Source organism: Mustela nigripes, chromosome 4, assembly GCF_022355385.1.
Source record: "Mustela nigripes isolate SB6536 chromosome 4, MUSNIG.SB6536, whole genome shotgun sequence".
Taxonomy (NCBI): Eukaryota; Metazoa; Chordata; class Mammalia; order Carnivora; family Mustelidae; genus Mustela; species Mustela nigripes.
In genome coordinates, this window is record NC_081560.1 from 121,808,331 (window position 1) to 121,830,346 (window position 22,016).

The window sequence follows — 22,016 nt, forward strand, 5'->3', positions numbered from 1 at the left end:
GTCCACCTGGAAGAGCTTGAAGGAGAGAGAAGAATTTTTCCTTCTCTACAGGCTTTCACCTTCCTCAAACATTCCCTATAGGGCTGAAAGGGGTCAGGAAAACCTGGGGTTTTTCATATTTTCCCCTCCCTCTGCATTGGGTCATTTTTCACCTGGGGTTTGCTGTGTATTGCACCATGTTGTGTGATAGTGGAATGGTACATATGGGAATCAGATTTTGTTTTCTCACTCTCTCCCTTTTATTCATCCAACAACTGAGTCTCATCTTTTCTCTGTGGACATATTCCACACCCTACACCTCACTTTACACGGAGGCTCACTTTGTCAAACTAACTATGTTGTCTCACACCTGATTTATTCCGACACCAAATCCTCCCTGTACTTCCCCACCTGGCTGCCCTCAGTCCTCATTCCACCTCCCTCACAAGCACCTGCACACGGACAGCGTCATCCCATGCTCCTGAAGCTCCCTGTGCACCCCTTCTCCATGTGTCTAAATGCTCCTCCTCCAAATTTTATTACCAGAGACACACTGTATATCTCTTTATGTAGATAGGTTTGTGATACATAAGAGAATATTTGGGGTTTTTTTCTTTTGTTTTTTTTTGTTTTTACTATTTTTTTTTTTTTGCCTTGCAAGAACGGATTTTTTTTCCATTTTGGGGGTGACGTTGAGAATGCATGTGCCAGTCAACACAAAATCCTCTGTAAATTCCTAAAGTAGCATAAATACACATTTTAATATAAGTATTATTTCTTGAGCGCTCATTACAACGGCATCCCTTTCTAAAATATTTTCCTAAACTGTTAAGAGTAAATCTTTTAGGTCATCTCTGGTCAACAGATACTACTTCTGAAAATAAGGAAGGAAGACAAAAATACCACCAAGGTGGCTTGCATTTTATGTGATAATCTGCTTGGCTTGGGCATTTCTGGTTTTGTTTGTGTTTGCCTTGTTGGTCAAATTCTGACCCAAAGTGCTGTTTTCCTTTCTTTTTTTGAAAAGTATTTTAAATTGTTTCCTCTATGCTTATTGAGGATATAATATTTCCTTCTCAGATGTCTTTATGATCCTCTCCATGAATCCTAAGTTTAAATTTTGTTTTGAGCCAGCATTCTTGTGTATTAAATGTAAAGGTGCCCTAGGATTTCCCCTGAGAACCAGGAATAATCCATTCCCTAAATACTGCCCTTCAGTCTGTCACAGAAGTGTTTGTTGTTACAGTATGTTCTCTCACAAATGATTTGCTTCTATCAGTGCTGGAAGGAAATCATAACTGGAACCCGGAAAAAAAAAAAAAAAAGTGACAGTGAGTTTGGATTCCCTGTGTAATCCTCCATAATTACATTTTCCGGAGAACATTCAAGTATTAGATGATCAGATGTAGATCTAAGACAAAAGAAATAAAAATGTCTTTGGCCAATATAATATCAAGCTAATGAGAGAAAAATATCTCCTAATTCCCAACCCCTCTGAATAATGCCTTTTACTAGATAAAAGCACATATTATTTCCCAAATAGCAACTGTAAAATGAAAAGGCCTTTTTCCATTTTATACACAGTGTCACAATCGTATCCTATTCACCTAGCCTGAGAACGTCACTGGGGGATAGCCCAATTTAGATTCTGATCCCATGTTTTTGTTATCGTTCATCATTCTTTGGGCTAGGCCCCAAATTTAGCAATTATAGTTATGCTCCATTCCCCAAATCTGGGATGTCACCAAATTGGTGGGTTTAGAAATACACATTTTCTATTCATTCCTCTGCCAACATTCCTCTGCTCATGCTTTCTCTCTCTCTCTCTCAAATAAATAAATAAAATCTTAAAAAAAAAAAAATGAGGGCACCTGGGTGGCTCAGTTGGTTAAGCAACTGCCTTCGGCTCAGGTCATGATCCTAGAGTCCCAAGATCGAGTCCCACATCAGGCTCCTGGTTCCACAGGGCGTCTGCTTCTCCCTCTGAACTTCTCCTCTCTCATGCTCTCTCTCACTGTCTCTCTCTCTCAAATAAATAAGATCTTTTTAAAAAAGAACAGTTTAATAGCAATTGGTCCAGCAGAAGGTTTTCCTGAGAATAATGGGACTTATTCTATGAAATTATGGTGATGGCTAACAATGGTCTAGTCACTATCATTAAGTGATATAAAGGAATTGGAATCTGGCATAAAAAATAGATAAAAATTGGAAGTTAAAGTATATTACTCTGAGAAGCTGAAACTCTATAATCTGTCTGCCAAGAATCTTTGTGGATAATAAAGAAGAAAGTTATTGACTCATCTCAAACTTAAAGTCTGAAGAATCTAAATGGAGACGGAAGGCACCGTCCAACATGACAAGTTTGAACCACTTTGATATGGAATGCCCAGAGGAAGTATTACTCTTACTACTTTCATGAAGACTGATAGCTTTTGACAGGAATCTGTCTGTGTGGACTCAGATGAGTATGATACTGAGGAGTCATAAAAACATTAGAGAAGACTGTGGGCTCAAAGGAGCTCCTCATAAAAATGTTCAGATAGAGGGGAAAAGACAGTGAAAAAGAGACTGTATTTACTCTATATCCACACGGTGAGTTATGATACCCACAGGGAATATTTCCAGTCCGGGTTTCAGAATCCCAGTGAACTAATCCTTCAGAGATATCATAAAGTAAATAGTGAGAAAACAAGCAAAAGAAATATTGCCTGCTTTTATTTATTTATTTATTTTGTTGTCTGAATCCAGATTCAAGAAAAAAAAAAAAAAAGAGCCTCCCATCTGATTCTTATATGACTTGAGGAAATACACTTACATATGGGGTCTTTGTTGACAAATTGTGTTCCCTTTGAAGTAATGAGAGGTAATTTAGTTGCAATGATTTACTGGGGTTAGTTTTAGGATCAATGCACATGAAAAGGAGAATCATGACAGTATTACTCATTCATTGTTTTCAAATTAAATAATCATCTACAGACTTACAGGATGGCCTCACAGTTACAGAAGTCTGTCAGGTGATTGCTCTGACCTAAGCTAATAACGGTCTACTTCTACCCCCATCCTCAGTGATGTGACTCGTATTTTCTTTTTGAATCTAATTTTCATATAACAGTGCAAGTCCTAGGTAGGGTGAATTTTACATATTTTCTATATTTTAGTTCTTAAAACACCAAGTAAAACAGTTATTACTGACCACACTTTACAGATAAGAATATTACAGAAAAATCTAAGGAACGGTGTTCCGATTCCTAGAAGTATCAGATTCCTAGAGGTAGCAAATAAGAGAACTTGGATTTTAATTTGAAACATTAATATGCCATCTGTTTGTGATCTTTCTTAAAGGGAGGGGGCTGTTCTATTTGGTGTAGAAATATAAATTACCCTAGCTGAATGATAGATTGGAACTAAGAGATAAACATTAAGATGACCTGGAAAAAATTTAGAATTCACTCTGAAATATTTATTTTAATTTTGGAAATCAAGAGCCACATCACAGAAATCCTTCCCTTGGAAACTATTTTTCATCAACATCCAGCACTTACATGTATTCAGTTAGAAAAACAGAAACCTCAGTTGCAGAAAGCTCACGTTTCTCCTTACCCTGTGGCCTGCTCATACGAAGTAATATCAGAATGAAAAAATACTTTAGCAAAGTCAATGGAAGTTGTACCCTGAAGTCCTGAGACACACAGAACTCAGTGTACCCAGAACTATAAAATCTCATTGATTCTTTTGAGACATGGGGGTAATCATTTCAACATAAATCTACAAATCTTCCAGCCTCTGTTCCTGTCTTCTCCATTCTCCTGCTACAGAAACATCAGGGAAGACACTCCTCTCCAACATTCTCGTGGCCATGTTCTTGGGGCTATGCTGTGTCTCTTTCCAGAATCTTCTAGAATCTCTTTCCTGCATCTATCTGCATCAGCCTTCAAACATGATGAAGCGTTTGGCTTCATGTGTTATTTACTGACTTATTTATTGTCATGCCAGACTTTCTTCCTCTTCCTCTTCCTCTTCCTCCTCCTCCTCCTCCTCCTCCTCCTCCTTCTCTTCTTCTTCTTCTTGTTCTTCTTCATCTTTTTTTCTTTTCTTCTGTTTTAGTGTTTGCATCTTCTTCTATTAGGCGTGGCTATCCCAGGAATCCCCTGATCCTTCAGTTCAGGGCATACCAACCCCCTCTCACAGGGGCCTCACTATGTAGGACCCTCCTCTAGAGGGTCCCAATTTTACACATTCAGAGTCCTCTCTGTCTTTTTTACTTTTTTATTACTTTTACTTTTGTATCTAATGTGTGTTTATGCAGGTAATGTCTGACATTCCATGGTCTGTGAGGTCCATGGGGGCAGACACGCTTCTGTTGGTACCAACATTGTGCTCCACACATACAAGACACTTTGTAAATCTCCATTCAAGGAATAGATAAATGAAAGATAAAAAGGATCACAGCCATCCAACTAAAGTAGAATATATGTTGGTGTAATCTATATTAAGCTAATAAACATATTGATAAAATGCTGCCATTTCCTCCTTTATAATGAGTCTCTCTTCAGTAGGGGACAGAGCAAAATACTATTTAGCCTGCAATCAGAAACACTTGTTCAAACACTTGTAAATGTTGTCTTTGGGTTGGGTGAGGAACGGTATCCTGGTCATGATGTTCTTGAACTCCCTGGATTTTATCTTAGCATAGTACAATTAAAAAGAATACCAAACTTTTGGTATATTACCCTTTGTTCTTAATATCAGAGCTGTAACTTTAACTGTTAATTTAATTTTTTTAAAGATTTTATTTAGTTATTTGACAGAGAGAGACACATCGAGAGAGAGGGAACACAAGCAGAGGGAGTGGGAGAAGGAAAAGCAGGCTTCCTGGTGAGCAGGGAGCCTGATGCGAGATTTGATCCCAGGACCCTGGGATCATGACCTGAGCCAAAGGCAGACACTTAATGACTGAGGCACCCAGGTGCCCCTTAATCGTTCATTTTAACAATATGTATTAAATATATGGTGTTTGTCAGGTACTGTGCTTGGGGCTAAATATCCAGAAACATAAGATATGTTCGGTAAGTAATTGCTCTTAAAGATGTCACAATTACTTATTTAAAAATAAAATTAAAATAAAAAGCATTATGCCCAATCTTTGCTATATTGTTACTAAATGTGTTCTGTGAATAAAGGTGGATGTTGAACGCAGATATTAATGAGGTGCTGCATGCCAGTTAGACATAATTATGTAAATGTTATATGTACATAGTAATTTAGATACTTGTTTAGTGCCTTCTAATTTAAAAGCTGCTTTTATGTTCATTATCTCTCTTAATCATCGCATCAAAACTGCAAGAAAGTTATTATGATCAACTTCATTTTACAAAACCTGATGTTATTTGAACTTAAATAAATTGACCACTTTGTAGAGCTAGTAAGTGGCAGAACTAAAACTCCAATCTAGAGTTTTCTACTACAAAACTTGTCCCTTTCCTACTCTATGCCCGTTTTACTTCCCATTACTTTCTCTCTCGCTTTCTTTGTTCACGCTAGGTGTCTGCTAGTCTCCGTGACAATATATGAGGGAATATATGTTACCTTAGTACACGTGCCATACATCCCACTCTTCATGCTCATGTGCTCAGATTGCCTAAAAGTAACTTCCTCAAAAACGACAGAAGCATGAGAAAATCAATTATAAACTTGGCTTAACTATTAAGATAATAAACACTAGTCTCAGATATAAAGTGAAAGGAATCTTCATCTGCATCCAAAAGAAAACAACTGCATCTAAAAAGAACCCAAGATACTCTTATTCCTTGTCTGAGTTGATTTTAGGTGAGTAGGGACTTTATAAAAGCAGGGCCCGTCAGGATCTGCTATGAGGTTCAGAGAGATAATGGAAAAACATGACCCTCAGATGAACAGTCCCATTTCAAACCTGGATTTTGAATTCCACATGAAATTGTCAGTGATGCGCATAGGGCGTGCCCATCTATCCAGCTACAATGATGGGTTTTATGCGAGCTCAGTGTGTCAACATATTTAGAGGTGGATGCAATTATTTGCTCCAAAACTTCAGCAATATTCTGTTGTTGCAGATCACTTTTAACCAGACCTTTTGGGATTTCACACAAATCAAAACAGGCAAGAAATCTATGGAAAGTAGCCTTGAGTTAAAGGTATGTACTTTATACTAAGAATTTTTTGGAAATAGAAAGACTGTGCTGAACTAGATGGAAAGGAGGAGTAAACACTGAAAAGATGGAGGAACGGGTAACCCTTTTTACTTTGAAGGAAAGCATATTAGACACAACGGACATTTCTCAGTGGTGCATTTTCTAAAATACATTTTTGTATAGATGCAGGATGAATGTTATTTTTATCAAATAAAACCAAATAAACAAAAATAAAATTAAACCTCTATTTCTATAATGATTTAAATGCTCAGAGTTGAATTAAATTAGTTTCTACTTCCTGTGATCCCACAGCACTCCATATACTCTGGTCTCTGCACTTTTCACTCCACGTCGTATGTAATGATTTGCGCTCGATCCTCTGCTATCTGATATAAATTCTGAACAAGCAGAGAATGTACTTTGTTCACATTTATGCTATAGCCTACAACTTCATTTTCATCCCAGGAAATATTAATTTAATAGTTTGGAGAAGTATTACGTTTTCCCATTCTTATATCAGAAAGAATATATCCATGCATAAAAATACGAAAGAACTATGTGTAGATTTGATTTGAGTCCATCAGACATGCTTTCATTCATTGATTTATCCCAAATATTTATGGCCAGATTTGTGCTGGATAGCATTTTAGTGGTTAAGACAGAAAACAATAGGTTTCTAGATGATATCATGGTGATTTAGCTTCAGAGCTGACTGACAGTTCATCCCCAAGTTCAACCCCATACAAGACGATGAGCAGCAAGTAAGCTTCTTTGCTTGCTTTGCTTTGGTGCAGCACTGCCAGTCACTTTTACAAAAGCATAAAGGACATGCTTTTGAAATGTATGGGTGTTGCGAAGCCTAGCAAGATAGATCATGCCACAGATAGGTGCATCAAGATGGAAAGAATTGTCAGTTTAGGTCTCAAAGTCAAAGGTAGGGAATGCATGGCTGCCATTGCTACTACTAGGATCCCATGAGCTAGCAGGGTTCTTATGGTTAGGGATGGTGCATTTCTCCTGTGAGCGTTAGGGGACTCTATAACTTATACTAACTCTCCCCATTTTGTGGATGAGGAAACTTGAGTTTCAGTAGAAACTCCTAGAGTTGCTAAGTGATATAGTTAGAATTAGAAACTCAGATTGTCTAATGCCAAGGTCAGAGCTCTTCTCCAGTATTTTAGGCTGCCTCCAGTTAAGTACAAGCTCTTCAGATAGCTCAGCTTCACACAACAGATTGAATGATTCACCTCTTGGAGTCTACAGGTACAGAGGTAATATCAGTACCTGTTGCGTCAGATTTTGCGAGTATTGACTAAACTCATCCACAGAAAGCACTTGGAGCAGTATCTGTCATATTGCAAACAATCAACATATGTTAATTAATAATGGGAATACTATTTTGAAACATTTTTTGCAATAAATGTTATATAATAAATGTTGCTGAATGCCTACAGATCTCTGTGGAATCTGGGCAATCATTCCAAAATCCATTTAGCACTTAATCACTGTCACAGGTTTATTCCCAATAAATCCTAACAAGGTCCCAGATATTCTTTTCACTTCTTATTTCAAAAGCTGACATCAAGCCAAATGTAAGGGAAAATAGAGTTGTGGAAGATATGAGGCAATTGTTCAAGAATATGTTCTCTGAATATTTTCATCTACAGCATTTGTTTAAAATAAAAATTGAAAGTACCAAGTGTTCACATTTAAGTCTGTGGAAGGTTTATGCTCTTGTGAATTATCCCTGAGCTTGTGGGACTTGTGATTTCCAACTGAGTGGCAATCAAAGAGAAAAATCAGAAAAGCAAACTTGCTTTGAGAAGTCAACTAGATTTATGTAACCAATGCCACTTTGTTGAATTCTGTTAATTCATTAATTTCTTCCTGTGAATGATGTCTGTCATTTCAATGCTCTAACATTGATTTTTCAGCCTCTTTAGGACCAAGACTACCTGCAGTTTTTAGTGAGCCCAAAAATGGAATGTAACACTTTCTAGGTATGCACAGCTCCACCTGAAATCTGCGTTCCATTACTTAGGGATGGTAAGGTCAATTTATCCAAAAATTCAGAGGGGAAGGGAGGTATTCTTGTCTTTTTTGGAAATTTCTTTAAAATAATTTCTTATTGGAAAGGACAAGGGAGAACTCATTCACTGTGATATTTTTACATTTCTTTCATTTCTATTTTTTTCAAGTATTTTACATTATTGTTGACCATAGTTACACTTCTGTACATTAGATCTCTGGAACTGGTTCCTCTTCTAACTGAAAGTTTGCACCCTTTGGCCAACATCTCCCCATTACCTCCACCCTTCAGCCCCTGGCAAACACCATTCTACTCTTTACTTCCATGAGTTCGATTTATTTAGATTCTATGTATGTGTGAAATCCTACAGTATTTGTCTTTCTGTGTGCTGCTTATTTCATGCAGCATAATGTCCTCTAAATTCACCCATGATGTCACAAATGTCAGGATTTTGTCCTTTTTTAAGGCTGAATAATATACCATTATACAAATATACCACCTTTACTTTATCCATTCATTGGTCTATGAACACTTTGGTTGTGTGCATTATTGTGAATAATGCTTCAGTGATCATGGCAGTGCAGATATCCCATCAAGATGCTGGTTTCACTTCCTTTCTATGTTTTTAAGATTTATTTATGCCAGAGAGAAAGAGGGAGAGAGAGAGGAGGGTGGGGAAGAAGCAGAGGGAGATGGAGAGAAAATCTCCAGCAGACTCTCAGCAGAGTGGGGAGCCTGACCAGAGGCTCAATCTCATGACCCTGAGATCATGACCTGAGCCAAAGTCAAGAGCTGAAGACTTAAGAGACTATGCCACCCAGGAGACCCTCCTATTTTCTCTTTACCACTATGCTGCCAAGTTTTCACCCTTGTGCCTCCTCCATTCCTCTTACCAGCAATAAGCCCTAGTCAAGAGAAAAGTCCTGTGAAGCAGAAATTGTTTAAAACCACACCATTTGATGAAGAACTCAATTAAATGAAAAGTAGTGAAGCAAATCATAAATAACCAATTTGGGGTAATTTTGTTTCACTGTTCTATGGTTAATTTTTATCCAGAATGAAACAGTAAGAAGTATCTGGTGTTGATAAATTTCTCCAAATGTGTTTAGTGATCCCATGATTCTGCCAGTATCCTGTAACTATACTTTTTTCCCTATTTGTTATGTTGCTTTTATTTCCCATGGATTCCTGACTGTATAACTAAATGATAAAGGAAATCAAAGAAAGAGAAATGGATGATCCTCTAATGCATAGTTTTAGCTATAAAAATAATGGCCAGGTGGTAAACATCACAGCCAATTCCTGGCTTTCACAGAAAGAGAGTAAGTTCTACTCTGGAAGGACATGCCTTTGAAGCATATTGAGCTAAATGGTATGACATCTTGTCTTTAATGTGTTGGAGCTGATGACTGGCTAGTTTGAATTTCCTATGAAATTTAAATTATTGAGGAATGAAACTAATAGCTCAATAACACTGACATCGCAAGCCATTTTCAACTATCTATTATCAGCAATAATCAGAAATTATCCCCCTTCATGTATCTTTATTAAAAATTAAAAATGATTACACAGCATTTGGGGGAAGTTTCAAAATATATACATATATTAAGTGATCATGTTGTATACTTTAAATATCTTACAATTTTGTTATACCTCAATAAAGAAAAAAAAATAGTTAAAAACAGAACTGTCCAGGTACTTGATAGTACAAACAAATAAACTATTATTTTTTCAATGATTTGGTCAATTTGTTTATTGTTCATAAATTCTGTGTTTTATTTTTTATTTTTTTAAGATTTTATTTATTTATTTGACAAAGAGAGATCACAAGTAGGCAGAGAGGCAGGAGAGAGAGAGGAGGAAGCAGGCTCCCCGCTGAGCAGAGAGCCCGATGTGGGACTCGATCCCAGGACCCTGAGATCATGACCTGAGCTGAAGGCAGCGGCTTAACCCACTGAGCCACCCAGGCGCCCCTAAATTCTGTGTTTTATAAACTTTCTTAGATATTTTCTGGTAATTTGTATTTTGAAAAATTTTTTGGTAAAAATTTCCTCATATTACCCATGATGTCAATATCAGATTAGAGAGTTCCTAAAAATAAAGAGATATGTGTGTATATGTGTGTGTGTGTGTGTATGTATTCTCTTTGAAAAATTAAATTAGTGAATATTGGTAGAAATAAAACATATAAGCAAAATCACACTTCCCTTTTTATATGAATCAGTTAGGAACATACTATGACCGAACATAAAAAATGGCTAGTACCATTGCAATGTAATGTCATATAACTGGGTTAAAAGGTCAGACATAATTCAGAGTATATTGGGAAGATGTATGAGAGGACACTACTGGGCACTGGAAAGTGGGTAGGATCCTCTGTGTGATGGTAGTCGAAAGGATATTGAACTTGGAAATGAAAGACCTTGGTTTGAGCCCTCATCCTAACATGCTGACTATGTGGCCTTTGGTTTTCCCGCTCATTGTTAAAATTAAAAGTTTGTTCTATAGAAGTTATTTCAATGGTGTTTTCCACCTTTAAGATTTTATGCTTTCATAATTTATTTTAGTTGCTATATTTATTTTATGCCAAGCTCATGATGAAATAGCTCTGACAGAAGATTTAAGGAACAACAGCAACTTTGCATAGATAAAAGTGAGACATTGTAGTTTCTACTGCATGAACAGTCATTTGTAAAAAATATGACAGGTAAATATAAATGCATATATTTATTTAGGTGAAATATGCTATTAATAAGGGACTTTAAAAAATAATTATTTATTAATTTGAGAGACAGAGCATGAGCAGGAGGTGCAGAGGGAGAAAAAGTCTTAAGCAGACCCTATGCTAAGCAGTGAGCCCAACACAGGGCTCGATCTCATGACCTGAGCTGAAAATAAGAGCAAGCTACTTAACTGACTGAGCCACTCAGTGCCCCTGTGAATAGGCTTATTTGATTTTGCCTTTAGCTACTAGGACACATCACAAAAGTATGTGGGACTTTTTTCTCTGACAGGATCAGATTGAACCATGATCAATACATATATACAATTGAAAATAAGTACAAAATTACATTTAATGCAACATTACACATATTTATTTGGCTAAAAATATTTAAAAAAAATTTTTAAGACTTTTCTTTTCATATCCTTGACCCTAATTTTTTTTTCTTTGCAAGTGGATAAGATAAGATGTGAAGGTTTTCAACAAAGACAATGCAGTATGGTAAAAAAGTAGAATTTGCTTTGGTTGTAGGAACAACCATGTTCAAATGGTAGTTGAATCAATAAATAAATGTGTGAAAATTGTTACTTTTTCAACCCATGTTACCTTATCTACAAAATTGGCTAATATTTCTGGTGTGATTTCCCCTGCTGTACTGTAAGAATAAAAGTACTAACAAATATTCATTTACTCATTCACATTCATATTTTAATTTTTTTTGTCACTTGTGTTTCACAATGCAAATAGATACTGAGGGTAGTAAAAATAACAAACAAGACAATTTAAAGCAACAACATTCTTGTGAATATTTTGCAGCAATATACTTTAAAATATGTAGATTTTTCTTCTCTTGCATAATTAAAGAAGGGGTTTCAAACTACATCTAACAATTCAAAAACAGTATGTGGACAATTTTATAAAATCATCTCTAGCACTTTCTACAAAAATGACTCTCAAGAAAGAAATACACTTTTCCCCCAGAGGAAAATATATTGATTTGCTATTCTTTGGTTTAAAAATGATGGTTGCAAAAGTCTAGTCAAAAGATATTTGCTAAACAGTTGTATAGCTAAAAGAAAAGATACTCCTTTTTTTCCTTGAGGGAAGAAGAAGAGAAGAAGTGGAGAAAAGCCAGAAAGATGGGCTTTGGGAGGGTTCCATGTTATGCAGGCAGAGACAGAGCAGAAGACTACCTGTGTTCAAACACGCAACAGATTTTGAAGAACGCTGTTGAGCAATAAAAAGCTATTTGTATTTTCTGAATGCTCCCACCTCTGCTAAGATGCCTAGTAAAATAGAATCTCTGATGAAAATCAGTGTAAATAGATTTTAGTGTAAATCATAAAGGATTATGGTACATTGAATTATTGTTCTGAATTTCTACTTTCTCCTTTACTGGATGTTTTGCCCCATTCCCTTTGACAACTGACACTGTAATAGCTCCCATCTGAGAAGACACATGTTACATATACTCATGTGGTTATGTGTACATGTGTGATTAGGTGTAGCCTCTTGCATTTTTTTTTTAAAGATTTTATTTATTTATTTGACAGACAGAGATCACAAGTAGGCAGAGAGGCAGGCAGAGAGAGAGAGAGAGAGAGAGAGAGAGAGAGAGAAGCAGGCTTCCTGCGGAGCAGAGAGCCCGATGCGGGGCTCGATCCCAGGACCCTGAGATCATGACCCGAGCCGAAGGCAGCAGCCCAAACCACTGAGCCACCCAGGCACCCCAGCCTCTTGCATTTTTGCTCTTTGTAAGGAGACATGTTTGAAGTAAATGTTGGTGCAGAGTAAGACATTTATGAAGCAGGCTTAAACATGAGCTATAGCCTGGAACCACACAGGTTGGGGGTCCACTGAGATTAGTCAACCCGAGCTGACCTTCCCCTACCAACATTTACCAACCCCTATCAACTCCTACCAATCCCTACCAGCCTGAAGTCCAAGAGTGAGAACGGTGAATCTTCACTGTTGTGAGTCCTGAAGGTTTGAAGCTGCTTGTTACACAGCATTACTACAGCAACACTGACTGCTGCAGGAGTTACACTTTACATATACAGATGCAAGGTATGAAACAGAGAGTAGTCACTGAAGCAGGACCTCAGAGACAGAACTGGCTTGTAAGGATATAACTTCCTCCAATAGGCCAGTCCCAACCAGAAATCTTAGGTTCCATTCAATCTGATGCATAGATCAAGAGGCCTACTGACTCCAAGTGACAAATGAAAAAAAAAAAAAAAAAAAAATATATATATATATATATATGTATATATATATATATATGTTATCTGTATAATTCAATCACTTAGGTTTAGAAATTCCTATTTACTAGTGTACCTTTGAAGTCTATCTGAAATCTATGTGTTATGAAACAGAGTCCCTAACTGAGAATGCTTTTTTGTGGTAAGTGTGAAGCCAGTGAAAGAAGGAAACAAAATCTTGCATTATCTTTTTTCAGAGCAAGCCAACTTTTGCTTAAAGCAGTGGAGTTTTTTCAAAAAGACAGACTGACATAGTGTGAACCAGAAATTTACTTAGCAAGAAGTCAATGAACTGTGTGTCTTTTTAATGCAGAGAATAAATGTTTACTGAAAGAAAAAGAAGGAAAAAGGAAAGAAAGAAAGAAACTATTACAATTCTCTTCCTTTGGACACAATGTAAGTAGTCCAATAAGTAATAAACTTATTTAAGTTACTTATAGTAACTTAAAAAGCTGATAAATTCTCCAGTGAGGATCTCTGATATACCTTCTACACCAACTCAAAGTACTGGCAGGGAAGGAAAGCAGGGCCCTTCAAAACCCTGAACATCTTCATTTTCTGGGACTTAAGAATGAGAAATTCACCATCTCTTTGTTGCTACAGGCTAGCAGTCTACCCTTACCTGGAGATTATAAAATAACCCCATGTAAAGTAGGCGTCTCACAAGACAGTGTACACCCTCCTCCAAATGTTTAACTGTCTATTTTCATTGCTTTGGTAGCAGTAACAGGTGAGTTGCCGCACAGCTAGTCGTCCTTGCTGTGGGAAGAAAAAGACCATCCAGCACAAAGAACACCAGGCTACGGTTAACAACTACTGGTAGCACTGAAGGGATTACACCTGGGGATGAACCCTCCTTGTACTGGTTGGGGTAAAGGGAGTAAATTACAGCTCTGAATAACAGAGTTTCTGGTTATCCAAGGAACTTGGGACAGTGGCAAGGACATCTGGAGCTGACCCTAACTCTTCATTGGATTATTCCCTGAAGCTCCAGGAAAACAATGGTTTCTGTTTTACAGAAAACAAGATACACATTTTAGAACTATCTTAGGGACTTGAGGATGGGGCCAGAGACTCAAAGCTATGGGCATTTCAGTATGGATTTATTATGTGAGACCAGAGAATACAGTAGTTAATTCTGCTGCCCAGGATTGGCCTCAGCTATTTCCTTTCTTTGGAGAAATGTGGGACGGTACCACTTGAGATGCATTGGCACTATCAGGACATTCAGAGGTGGCTCTCCTCTCTAGGCCAAGGACAGGATACTCAGTGTCAGCTTGAATGGCAGAACTCTAGATTCTGGTTCTGAATCCTTCTGACTATACTCAAACATCAAAGGCACATGGATGAAATGTTTCCTAACAATTTGCAAGGATGGGATGGCAACTGAACTGTTACGATGTATAGGGATCATGGTCCTCCTAAAGGCAAGATAGTGGGGCAGCCAACACGGGTAATGCTTGATTAAATAACCAAACACTGCCCACAGAAGGTGAACTAAAGACTCTAATTTACTATGCTTTTTTCCTGTGAATAATGCACATTCTAAGTGTGGCATTAAATACCTGATTAAATCAAAGGGTATTAAATACCTATTTATTGTCCATGAAATTCCACATAACACCACTTCAGGCCAAGGGACTTTCTTTAGGGCAAAGGAGGTACAATTACGTGCATATATCTACAGGATCATAGTTGGCCAGAATATATTGTACCATCCAACAATCCCAGCCTGGTACAATATTGGAACGACTTCTTAAGAAAACAGCTAAGGGCAACTTTGGGGATGACTTTCTATAGGGTTAAGGAAGTGCTGCCCATTATATGGTACTTTTCTGGATAGGAAGCATAGATGAGATTAAGAATTAGGGTCTGAGATCCAGTTCTAGTTGTCGATTCGGTGGTCAAGGAAATGCCCAAAGCCAAGGGGAAGACCAGGAGACAGAAGTTCGGTTACAATGTTAACCGGAAGCGGCTGAACCGGAATGCTCGATGGAAAGCAGCGCCACGGATCGAATGCTTCCACATCCGACATGCCTGGGACCACACCAAATCCGTGCAGCAGAACCTGGCCGAGATGGGGTTGGCTATGGACCCCAACAAGGTGGTTCCCCTCCGTAAGAGAAAGGTGAAGGCCATGGAGGTAGACATAGAGGAGAGGCCTAAGGAGCTTGTGCAGAAGCCCTATGTGCTAAACGACCTGGAGGCAGAAGCCAGCCTTCCAGAAAAGAAAGGAAACATGCTGTCTCGAGACCTCATTGACTATGTGCGCTACATGGTGGAGAATCATGGGGAGGACTATAAGGCTATGGCCCGGGATGAGAAGAATTACTACCAAGATATCCCGAAACAGATTCGGAATAAGATCAACGTCTATAAGCGTTTTTACCCATAAGCGTTTTTACCCAGCGGAGTGGCAAACCTTCATTGATTCTTTGCAGAAGAACAAGATGGAGGTTGAATGATTGGCTTATGCCTGCCCTAGGCTGAGGTCTCCTCCTGGACCAGAGAAGCTCAAAGCCAGGGTTTAAGGCAAGGAGGGGCATGTGGCTAGATGAGGCTGGTCAAACCTCATGGAATCAGGTTACATACACATGCACATGCATGCACACACTCATGCTCCCCTTTCTGAAGGGAAGGAATGGTCTCCAAGAAGCTTCTGAGTGCCCTGAGAAAAGCCAGAACCTACTGTTTTCAGAGTGGGTGGGTGGTTTACGTATAGCCTGTATATAATAAAAAGACTATTTTACTTAAAAAAAAAAAAAAAAAAAAGAATTAGGGTCTGAGGTATCAGTGGCCTCTAGCACCATCATCCTGACTGACCTAGTTGGGGAATATAGGATTCCTGTCCTTGTAAATTGTGGCTCTACTGCACTAGAGGTCTTAGTTTTCTGGGAACAAGAGTCATACTTCCCCTAAAGAGACAAATAAGGTTCCCATTAAAACTATATTCCCAGTTGGCCAGTGTTTTTTTGTGGCCCTGTATGCCAGTAGACCAAAAGGTATAGAAAGGAGCTGCTAGAGTTACAGAGAAAGTTAGAAATCTCTTGGGGGGAAAAAAAAAAAAAAAGGTAAGAGAGCCTGCTCTACTAACCATCAAGATTTACTGGAAACAATGGGCTCTTTAACAATATTAATTCTTCCAATCTATAACCATGGGGTGTTCCATTTATTTGGGTCTTCTTTAATTACTTGCATCAGTATTTTATAGTTTTCAGGACACAAATAGTTCACCTCCTTGGTTAATCTTATTGCTAAGGATTTTATCCTTGTGGATGCTATTATATATGGGATTATCTCCTTATTCCGCCTTTTTAGATAGTTTGTTGTTAACATACAGAAGTGTAACTGATTTTTCTACCTTGCAACTTTGATCAATTTGTTAGTCCTAACTTTTCTTTTCTATGTAGTCTTTAAGATTTTCTACATGTAAGATTATGTCATTTGAAAACAGATAATTTTACTTCTTCTTATCCCATTCAGAAGCCTTTATTTCCTTTTCATGCCTAATTGCTCTGGTTAGAACTTCTAGTACTATGGGGGAAGAGAATTTGTGAGAGTGGGTATCCTTGCCTTATTCCTGTTCTCAGAGCAGAGATTTCTGCTTTTTATTACTGAGTATGATGTTAGCTATGAGCTTTTTATTTATAGCCTTAATTAAATGGAGGTCCATTCCTTCTGTACCAGTTTGTTGAGAGTTTTTATCATAAAAAAGGTGTCAAATTTTATCAAATGCTTTTTCTGCAGGTATTGAGATGATTATATAACTTGTATCCTTTATCTGTGTATGTGGTGGGTCACATTAACTGACTGTATATGTTGAACCACCCCTTGTCTCCCATGGACTTGATCATGGTATCATGGTTTATGATCCTTTTAATGTGGTGATGAATTCAATATGCTGATATGTTGTTGAGGATTTTTGCATCTATGTTTGTTAGAGATATTGGCCTATAGTTTTCTTTCTTCTAGTGTTTTTTTTTTTTAAGATTTTATTTATTTATTTGTCAGAGAGATAGAGAGAGTACAGGCAGGCAGAGTGGCAGGCAGAGGAGGCAGAAGAAGCAGGATCCCTGCAGAGAAAGGAGCCCGATGTGGGACTCGATCTCAGGATGCTGGGATCATGACCTGAGCCAAAGGCAGCCGCTTAGCCAACTGAACCACCCTGGCATCCCTCTTGTAGTGTTTTTGACTGGCTTTAGTATAAAGACAATGTTGGCCTCATAAAATGAGTTTTAACATGTTTCCTCTTCTCCAGCATTTTGGGAAGAGTTTAAGACTGACTGATATTATTACTTCTTTAAGTGTTTTGTAGAATTTGCCAGTGAAGCCACCTGATCTTGGGTTTATATTTGACAGAAGATTTTTGATTGTTGATTACTCTTTAGTAATTATTAGACCATTCAGGTTTTATTTTTCTTCATGATTCAGAATGGGTAGGTTGTATATTTCTAGTAATTTATCCATTTCTTCTAGATTATCCAATTTGTTGGCTTCTAATTTTTCATGGTAGTCTCGTGACTTTTTGTATTTTTGTGGCATTAGTTGTAATGTTTCCTCTTAGTTGTGATTTTATTTGAGCTTTTTTCTTAGAGAGCTGTCAATATTTATTTTTCAGTAAAACAACTCCTAGTTTTATTGATTTTTTTTTCTACAGATAGTCTATTCTCTGCTTGATTTATTTCTACTCCAATCTTTATTATTTCTTTCTTTCTGCTTAAGCTTGGGGCCTAATTGTTTTGTTTTTGTTTTTTTCCTTTTCCTAGTTCTTTGAGGTATAATTATATTGTATTTTTAAGGTTTCTTATTTTTTAAAGATTTTTATTTATTCATTTGAGAGAGAGAGAGTGAGAGAGAGACAGAGAGAAAACACAAGCAAGGGGAGGGGAGAGGGAGAAGCAGTTTCCCCAATAAGCAGGGAATACATGTAGAACTTGACCCCAGACACTGGGATCATGACTTATATGGAAGGCAGACGCTTAACTGACTGAGTTATCCAGCAACCTCTTTCTTCTTTATTATTTACTTATTTATTGAATCTATCTTCTGAAGATTTTTTATTTTTTCATTTGACAAAGAAAGATCACAAGTAAGCAGAGAGGCAGACAGAGAGAGAGAGGTAAGCAGGCTCCTTGCTGAGCAGAGAGCCAGATGTGGGGCTCAATCCCAGGATCCTGGGATCATGACCTGAGCTGAAGGCAGAAGTTTAACCCACTGAGCCACCCAGGTGCCCCTCTTTCTTCTTTTTTAAAGGACACATTTATTGCTATAAACTTCCTTCTTAGTATTGCTTTTGCTCCATTCCTTAAATTTGCATATATTGTGTTTTTGTTTTCATTTGTCTCGAGCTATTTTCTACTTTACTATTTGCTTTTTTCTTTGACCCATAGGTTCATCAGAAGTATACTGTGTAATTTCCAGATATGTGTATATATTCCAGATTTTTCCTATTATCGATTTCTAGTTTTATACGACTGTTGTTAAAAAAGTACTTGGTATAATTTCAATCTTTAAATTTGTTAAGACTTGTTTTGTGTCCTAATGTGATCTATTCTGGAGGATGTACCATGTCTTATTCAAGAAGTAGATGTATTCTTTTCCTTTTGGGTGGAATATTATGTTTGTTGGGTCAGTTGGTCTGAAGTGTTGCTCAAGCCTACTGTTCCCTTACTGACTTTCTGTAGATGTTCAATCTATAATTGATAGTTGTCTTTGAAGTCTCCTATTATTACACTGATAATTTTCACTTCAGATCTTTCAGTGCTTGCTTATATATTTAGATAATCTGATTTGCATGTGTTCATATTCATAATTATAATATCTTCTTAATAAATTGAACCTTTTTCTATAATGACTATTTTAACTCTTATGGTAGATGAGACACTGATGAAAAAGACAAACATTGATGAAATAGATGAGCATTAATGAAAAAAGAATATAAAGGATATAAATAAATGGAAAGACATCCCATCTTCATGAATTGGAATCTTTAATATTGTTAAAATGCCTATCCTGACCAAACCAATTAGAAATTGTATGAAATCTCTACCAAAATCTCATTGGTATCTTTTACAGACGTTGAAATAAAGTCCTAAAATTTATATGAAACTGCAAAGACACTGAATAGCCAAAGCAATCTTGGGAAAAAAAAGGAAAAAAAGGACAAAAATGGAGATATCGCAATTCCTGATTCCAAAGTATATCACAAAGCTACTATAATTAAAGTGGAGTTGCTCTGACAAAACAACAACAACAAACAAAAACCACAACAGGCAAGTAGACCAATGTTACAGAATAGAAAGCCCATTAAAAAATTCCATGCCTATACAGTTACTTGATCTTCAACAAAAAGAACCAAGAAGGCACAATGGAGAAAGCTAGTATCCTCAACAAACGGTGTTGGGAAAATTGGATACCCATATGCAAAAGAAAAAAATTGAACCCAATATTATACCATATATAAAGATCAACTCAAAATGAATTAAAGACTTAAAAGACCTAAAACTGTTAATACTTCTAGAAGAAAATATAGGGAAAAGACTTGCCTACTAAATAAATGGTTATTTATGTAAAAGAAAATGAAAGTGAATTTGTATGTCACATCCTATGCAAAGATCAATTTCAGATGATAGACCTACTACAAATAACAAAACAAAGGTTATCATAATATAGAACAATATCTTAATGACCGAAGGGTAGCAAGTAACAATTAAAAATGATATCAAGGAACACCTGGGTAGCTCAGTCGGTTAAATGTCTGACTCTTGATTTCAGTTCAGGTCATGATCTCAGGGTTGTGAGACTGAGTCCCACGTTAGGTGGACAGTGAGCATAGAGCTGCTTGAGATTCTCTCTCTCCTTCTCCCCTTGCCTCTCCCCACCCTGCTTGTGCAATCTCTCTCTCTCTCTGTCCTAAATAAATACATAAACAAGTACTTTATGTATCAAAAGACACCTTTATAAAACTGAAATCCAAGCTCCAGAGTTTGAAAAGATGTTTGAAATACATGTAACAAGGAGTTAGTCATAGTTTGAGTATATAAAGAAGTACCATAGATGAAAATGAACAGTCAAGAAAAAAATCAACAGCAATCCAGCAGATCAATGGATAGGAGATTTTAAAAGGTACTTTGGGGAAAAAAAAATGAAAATAACAAGGGAACATAGGAAAAGATAGTCACTCATTAGGAAAATGCTTATTGAGACTATAAAGTGGGACCACTAAAACCATCCCAGATTGGCTCAAATTAGAAAGCCTGACACACCAAAAATGCACATGGGGACAATCATTAACTCAGGGAATCATCACAGTCACTATGGGAAACAATTTGGGATGTTCAGTCTAGTTAAATGTGCTCATATTCTCAACAGAGAAATTCTAGCACGTGTGCATCAGGAAACATAAAATATTCACAACATCATTGACTATAACAGCCTCAAACTGGAAGCCTCTCCAGTCTTCATCAATAGAAAGAATATAGCAGCAATTGCACTGCAATTGCAATTTACCTTAAAGATAGAGATGTAGTGAAAAGAAGGGTGATATGTGCCCCAATGTTCATAGCAGCAATGTCCACAATAGCCTAGCTGGTGGAAGGAGCTGAGATGACCTTCAACAGATAAATGGATAAAGAAGATGTGGTCCATATATACAATGCAATATTACTCAGCCATCAGAAATGATGAATACCCAACTTTTGCATCAACATGGATGGGACTGGAGGAAATCATGCTGAGTGAGATGACTCAAGCTGAGAAAGTCAATTATCATATGGTTCCACTTACTTGTGGAACATAAGCAATAGCAAGGAGGACATTAGGAGAAAGGAGGGGAAAATGAAGAGGGGGGGATCAGAGGGGGAGAGGAACCATGAGAGACTCCAGACTCCAGGAAACAAACTGAGGGTTTTAGAAGGGAGAGGGGTGGGGGATAGGTTAGCCTGGTGGCGGGTATTAAGGAGGGTATGTATTGCATGGAGCCCCGGGTGTTACATGTAAACAATGAATCATGGAATGCTGTATCAAAAACTAATGATGTACTGTATGGTGACTAACATCGCACAAAAAAAAAAAAAAAAAAAAAAAAAGAATGTGAAAATGAATTGTAGGGCAACCACATACCATAAATAAAATACACCAACAGGGGAGAGGAGTCAAGATGGCGGAGAAGTAGCAAGCTGAGACTGCTTCAGCTAGCCGGAGATCAGCTAGATAGCTTATCTAAAGATTGCAAACACTTGAAAATCCATCGGCAGATCGAAGAGAAGAAGAACAGCAATTCTGGAAACAGAAAAACAACCACTTTCTGAAAGGTAGGACCGGCGGAGAAGTGAATCCAAAGCGACGGGAAGATAGACCCCGGGGGGAGGGGCCGGCTCCCGGCAAGCCGCGGAGCAACCACGCACAAAATCAGGACTTTTAAAAGTCTGTTCCGCTGAGGGACATAGCTCCAGAGGCTAAACCGGGGCGAAGCCCACGCGGGGTCAGCGTGGCCTCAGGTCCCGCAGGGTCACAGAAGGATCGGGGGTGTCTGAGTGTCGCAGAGCTTGCGGGTATTGGAACGGGAAAGCCGGCTACAGAGACAGAGCTGACAGTAAGCTCGCAGCTCCGTGTTACCTTGAACCGGTCGCAGGCTCGGTGAGCTCGGAGCGCGGCCGGAGGTCGGGCAGACGGGAGCAGACGGGAGTAACTGGGCGCTGTTCTCTGAGGGCGCACTGAGGAGTGGGGCCCTGGGCTCTTGGCTCCTCCGGGCCAGAGACCAGGAGGCCGCCATTTGTATTCCCGTCCTCTGGAACTCTACGGAAAGCGCTCAGGGAACAAAAGCTCCTGAAAGCAAACCCGAGCGGATTACTCACCCC

The 22,016-nt window shown here is 38.0% G+C and overlaps 1 protein-coding gene and 1 pseudogene across 1 annotated transcript in view; one reads left to right on the forward strand and one right to left on the reverse strand.

Moving 5' to 3' along the window:
• PCDH15 (protocadherin related 15) overlaps positions 1-22,016 on the reverse strand; it is a 784,172-nt gene that overhangs the window by 308,492 nt on the left and 453,664 nt on the right. The gene's annotated exons all lie outside the window — the stretch shown is intronic.
• Positions 15,042-15,907, forward strand: LOC132015189 (nucleolar protein 16-like; annotated as a pseudogene).